The sequence below is a fragment of the Citrus clementina genome, unplaced genomic scaffold, assembly GCF_000493195.1.
Source record: "Citrus clementina cultivar Clemenules unplaced genomic scaffold, Citrus_clementina_v1.0 scaffold_6, whole genome shotgun sequence".
NCBI classification, from domain to species: Eukaryota; Viridiplantae; Streptophyta; class Magnoliopsida; order Sapindales; family Rutaceae; genus Citrus; species Citrus x clementina.
In genome coordinates this window covers 4503189-4509921 of record NW_006262139.1, presented here as the reverse complement: position 1 = coordinate 4509921, position 6733 = coordinate 4503189, and the positions used below count along the sequence as shown (strand labels likewise).

The following is a 6733-nucleotide window of genomic DNA, read 5'->3' as shown; positions in this document are numbered from 1 at the left end:
TTAGTTAATTTATTTCACGTATTTGTTTTTGTGTATTTTTATAGAAAGGTTGTAATAGCGCAATAAGATTAGTATCGTAATTTCTCCCTCTTCTTTATTTTTATTTGTTTTGTTCCCATTTTTATTTTTATTTTTATTTTATTTGTTTTGCATGCATGGTCGTAGGTCATTATTACCTAATCTTAAACCTATAGACCTTGAATTAGAAAAAACACTTCGCACACACAGGCACATTAAAAATAAATTTGGAATGGATTTACAAGCACCACAGGAGAGGCCATTTAAGGATTATTTCAGTCCTTTAGCCAATTTGAGCACATCATGCATAAGATACCCAAATGTAGCTGCTAGGAGCTTTGAACTAAAACCTAGTGTGCTAAATTGTCTCCCCACATTCTATGGCTTAGAAAATGAGGACCCATACAATCAACTGAATGATTTTCATAATATTTGTCAAACTTTTAAATACGAGAATTTTTCAGACGATGATGTTAAACTCAGATTATTCCCATTTTCTTTAAAAGATAGAGCTCGTTCATGGCTTAATACATTGCCTGCTAATAGCATTTTATCGTGGGAACAAATGGTAAGGAAATTTTTGAATAAATATTTCCCAGTGCATAAAACCAATGCTATTTGCAGGGAAATTTCAGAGTTTACACAGAGAGAAGACGAGCAATTTTTTGAAACTTGGGAGCGATTCAATGGGCTACTCTTGAAGTGTCCACATCATGGGTATGAGAAATGGCACCAATGCCAATACTTTTTGGAGGGATTATTGCCGAATGTGTAAGAATGGCTAATGGCAACAAGTGGAGGAGAGCTAATGTCAAAAAGTGCATCAGAGATTTGGGAATTCTTCCAGCGACAAGTGGATAATTCCCAACAACGGAGTCGATCACTCAGGAATACTAGAAGAATTAAGGGAGTAAATGAGGTCCAAATTGGCGAGTCAACTTTGGGAATCAAAGAAGTCAAGGAGATGGTTGAAGGTCTTGCTCGACAAATAGTATCGTTATCGACTGCTAAATCAACAGAATCACATGACCATGACTCATACTTAGATCAAGCCAATGTCATAGGTGTAATGAGAAAGCCATCAAATTACAACCCATACTCCAACACATATAACCCTAGATGGAGAGACCACCCTAATTTTTCATGGTCTCAAGGACTCCAACAGAATGGACCAGCAGCTCCAGCTCCACCAATGCAACAAATTCCTCAAGTTCCTTAAGCCTCTCAGCCACCATTTAGACCATAAAATCAGAACCAGAACTACACTCAGCCCAGACCACGGGAGGATTTATTCCAGAATCTTAAGAATCTTACTCACTCCACGATTGAGCAACAGAATCGCACCATTGATGGACTACGAAATGAGTTGAGAGCAGGCTTCAACTCACAAGCTCAATCAGTTTCAAGCCTCGAGAAGATGGTGGGACAACTTGCTTCTTCAGTTCAGACCTTGGCAATGACCGTTGAGAAAGGTAAGTTTCCAAGTCAACCAGTGCCTAATCCTAAAGGAGTACATGAAGCAAGCACCAGTTCACCACAGCAGCATGGAGAGGTCAAAGCCGTCATGACCTTGCGAAAAGGAAAAGAAGTTGACAACAAAGTGGAGATGCCGGTGACAAAAGAAAATTAAATTGTACCTGTGAGTATTGACGACTCATCACCAGAGGAGAAAGATGAAACCAATCCACGAGAATACGTTCCCAAAGCTCCATTCCCCCAGAGGTTAGCTAAAGGCAAGAAGGGAAAATCCACAGGTGAGATTCTTGAAATCTTCAAATAGGTAAGTGTTAACATCCCTTTACTTGATGCTATTAAACAAGTTCCATCTTATGCCAAGTTTCTCAAAGACCTTTGTACTAAAAAGAGAAATATGCATGTTCAAAAGAAGGCATTTTTAACAGCAAACGTTAGTTCTATACTTCAACATAAAATTCCTTTAAAATGCAAAGACCCAGGCTCCCCCACTATCTCATGTAGTATAGGGAACCACACAATTGAGAATGCTTTGTTGGATTTAGGAGCTAGTGTAAATATGTTGCCTTACTCTGTATTTGTGAAACTTGAACTGAGAGAATTACACCCAACTCCAGTGGTGTTACAACTTGCAGATCGATCCACGAAAATACCTCGTGGTATTGTGGAGGACGTGCTTATCCAGGTAGACAAGTTTTATTTTCCTGTTGATTTCATTGTAATTGACACTCAACCAATACAGGATTCAAGGAAGCACATCCCCATTATCCTAGGCCGACCTTTCTTGGCAACTGCAGATGCTCATATTCAATGCAGGACTGGAAATATACAGTTGTCCTTCGGCAACATGACTATGGAGCTGAACATCTTCAACATTGCCAAATAACCTCACAATGCAGTTGATGAAATTGTTGATGTGGATTTAATTGAAACATTAGTTGATGACACTTTTCTTTCAAACCTTAGTGATGATCCTTTACAAACATGTTTAACTCACTTTGGTTTTGATTTTGATATTGACAGATCGGTTGATGAGGTCAACGCCCTGCTTGACTCAGCACCATCTATGGACACTAATAAATGGAAGTCAAGAGTTGAACAACTAGCACCATCAGAGAAGAAACTCATCCCATCATCAGAATCACCACCGAAACTCGAGCTCAAACCATTACCCAATAATCTGGAATATGCATTTTTGGGAGAAGAAAGTACTCTGCCGATAATCATCTCATCATCCCTCAATGATGAACAAAAAGGTAAGTTGTTGGATGTTTTAAAAGAGCACAAAGGAGCATTAGGATGGACCATAGCAGACATAAAAGGTATAAATCCAGTAGACAGCATGCATTACATTCACCTTGATGAAAATGCTAAATCTACTAGGGAAATGCAACGTCGGTTAAATCCTAATATGAAAGAAGTTGTTATAATAGAAGTCCTTAAGCTATTAGATGCAGGTATCATTTACCCAATTTCTGATAGTTCATGGGTCAGTCCTGTACAAGTTGTCCCCAAAAAGTCAGGAGTCACAGTAGTTACCAATGCTGATAATGAATTGATACCCACTAGAGTAACTATAAGATGGCGTGTATGCATTGATTATAGAAAGTTGAATTCTGTCACACGTAAAGACCATTTTCCTTTACCATTTATTGATGAAATGCTTGATAGATTGGCAGGCCATGAATTTTATTGCTTTCTAGATGGCTACTCAGGATATAATCAGATTCCTATAGCACCAAAAGATCAAGAGAAAACTACTTTCACTTGCCCTTTTGGCACATTTGCATATAGGAGAATGCCATTTAGATTATGTAATGCACCTGCTACATTTCAACGATGCATGTTGAGCATTTTTTCTGATATGGTTGAACGATTCCTTGAAGTCTTTATGGATGATTTTTTTGTCTTTGGTGACTCGTTTGATCAATGCTTACATCATCTAACACTAATTCTGTAGAGATGTATCGAGAAGAACTTGGTCTTAAATTGGGAGAAATGTCATTTCATGGTAAAACAAGGTATTGTTCTCGGTCACATCATTTCAAGCAAAGGTATTGAGGTTGACAAAGCCAAGGTGGATCTCATTTCTATTCTTCCTCCACCCAAAACAATCAGAGAAGTAAGATCTTTCCTTGGGCATGCTGGTTTCTATGGACGTTTCATTAAAGATTTTAGCAAAGTTTCTAGACCCTTATGCAATTTACTTGCTAAGGATGTACCTTTTATCTTTGATGATTCATGTCTTGTGGCATTTGAAAAACTAAAGCAATTGTTGACATCATCACCCATCATTCAGCCCCCAAATTAGAGCTTACCATTTGAGCTCATGTGTGATGCATCTGATTATGCAGTAGGAGCAGTATTAGGACAAAGAGTTGATCGAATTCCCCACATTATTTACTATGCTAGTATGACATTGAATGATGCACAGTTGAATTATTCAACTACTGAAAAAGAAATGTTATCAGTAGTGTTTGCATTAGAGAAATTTCGATCTTATCTCATTGGTTGTAACATAATTTTATTCACAGATCATATTGCTCTTAAATATCTTCTCACAAAGAAAGATGCAAAAGCTAGACTAATTCGTTGGGTATTACTTTTGCAGGAATTTGACTTGGAATTCAAAGATAAGAAAGGGACAGAAAATGTTGTGGCGGACCACCTCTCTCGTCTCCATTTTGACACAATTACAGAGCCATTAATATTGAATGAGTCATTTCCAGATGAACAATTAATGGGTGTGGAAGTATTACCTTAGTATGCTGATATAGTTAATTATCTTGTTACAGGTAAACTTCCAGAGCATTGGACCAAGCAAGATAAGGCTAAATTCTTTGCAGAGATAAAGAATTTCTTTTGGCATGACCCGTATTTGTTCAAGTATTGTGCTGACCAAATTGTTAGACAATGTGTCCCAAAAAATGAAATTCAGAATATTCTTTCATTCTGCCATGAACAAGTTGTGGAGGCCATTTCAGTGCTAAAAAAACAGCAATTAAAATTTTACAATGTGGTTTTTATTGGCCAACTATATTTCGAGATGCTTACACTTTCTGTTCTTCATGTGATAGGTGTCAACGAATGGGGAGTATTACACGAAGGAACATGATGCCATTAAATCCAATTTTAGTGGTTAAGATTTTTGATGTATGGGGTATCGACTTCATGGGACCCTTTCCCCCTTCTTTTGGCCATCATACATATTGGTTGCTATTGACGACGTATCGAAATGGGTAGAAGCAATTCCATGTAGGACCAATGATCACAAGGTGGTGATAGCATTTTTGAAAAGCAACATTATCTCACGCTTTGGATTCCCTCGAGCAATAATCAGTGATGGTGGTGCCCACTTTTGTAACAAAGCATTCAAAGCTCTTTTGACAAAGTATTCAATCACACACAAAGTGGCAACCCCTTATCATCCGTAAACCAGTGGCCAAGTTGAGATATCCAATCGAGAAATAAAGCACATATTAGAAAAAACGGTAAGGCCAGACAGGAAAGATTGGTCATTAAGACTTGATGATGCATTATGGGCATATAGAATGGCTTTCAAGACCCCGATTGGGATGTCACCCTACAGGCTAGTGTATGGAAAAGCTTGCCACCTACCTGTGGAACTCGAGCATCGTGCATATTGGGCCATCAAGAAATTCAATTTTGACATGCAGCAAGCCAGCTCAGAAAGAAGATTACAGCTGGCAGAACTTGAAGAAATTCGCAATGATGCATACGAAAATGCCAAGATTTACAAGCAACGAATGAAAGTCTTTCATGACAAGCAAATTATGAGAAAATCGTTCACTCCAGGTCAGAAAGTGCTTTTATTCAATTCTCGCTTGCACCTATTCCGAAGTAAGTTACTCTCTCGTTGGTCTGGCCCATTTATTGTAGATACTGTTTTTCCACATGGGGCAATTGAAATTAAGGACCCAAAGAACGGTGTCACGTTTAAAGTTAATAGTCAAAGATTAAAGCCATATCTAGAGTACCAACCACATGAAGAAGACACCGAAATAAATTTGAGTGATCCACAAAATTTGAATTGATTTTTTTTTCTTTTCGATGATTTGATTTTTTTTCTTTATATTATTCTTTTGCTAATTGAAATTATTTTTGCATAAGTGTGTTTGTTTAACTATTAAGTTTTCTTTTATCATTTTTAATCATGAGTACCTTACTTAGACCGTTCCTCCTGAACATTCTTAAACCACTTCAACGTGTCAAAACTCATCTCAAAAGGCAGATTCAATTTTGTAAAACACATCGCATTTGGACTCTACAACCACCAGAGTTAGTAGCCTATGTTGAGGGTTTAGAATGCCAACTCCGAGACATTGAGAGAAGTGTTTACAACATCCAGTTGGAGCTTGAGGTAAATTAAATAAGAGGAGGATTTTAATTTTTTTTGTGTGTTGTAATTTGTTTTCTGTTTGTGTGCTTTAGTTTGTTACCCCGGTGAAGTGGCAGATAACGGTACTCCGTGACAATCAAGTCGGTTACTTCAGTTTCCCATAATAACTGATATTCTGAAGCGAAGATATGGACAGAAACGAGACTCTAGCGAAGCTTCACAAGCGATTTCCTTCACTTTCTCATAATGCCCTTCTTACGATCTATAAAGCTCAGTCCGAACGCATGCGATTGGTCATGAGAAATAACATACCTGCTGACATCCGTTGGTTAATCGAGGCTAAAGTATGATCGGTAGGTGAGTTACCTCCAAAATTTATTGCATACATGCCTGGTTGTGGTAAAGGAAATTATGCAAGAAAACGACGAGCTCGAAGAATTTCTGTTGCTTGTCATAAGTGTGCCAGAATGAGTTGCAATAAAAACCCATGTTCTTGAGGAATGGTGTCTGATAACAGGGAAGATAAGATTCAATTCATTAGGGATGACTTGAATAAGGAGTCATTGGATGATATCCTTTTGTCTCTTGAAACGCATCCTAGTGGATATGTGCAAGGAGCGATTCACCAGTTATGGCCATTATTCCAGAAAGAGCATGCACGATATAGTCTCAGGAATCTGACTATAAACGACCCTGTTTGCCAGTTTATAAGAAAACTGGATATGAAGCCTATCCTCGACCCATAGAGGGCGTTCAAGTCGTTTCTAGACGTAAAACCAGAGGAAGATGTGAGCCACAGTCGCAACTACCTGTAAATATCCTTTCACTTTACTGTTATTTTATTTCACTATTGTTTTATTGTGTGCATTATTATCTTTAATA

General features: G+C 37.9%; 1 non-coding gene across 1 annotated transcript; it reads right to left on the bottom strand.

Moving 5' to 3' along the window:
• Positions 1–633: 633 nt before the first annotated feature.
• Positions 634–738, bottom strand: LOC112097522. Its single transcript, XR_002905054.1, has one exon. It is a non-coding gene; the product is annotated as a small nucleolar RNA R71 (small nucleolar RNA).
• Between the last annotated feature and the right edge of the window lie 5995 nt (positions 739–6733).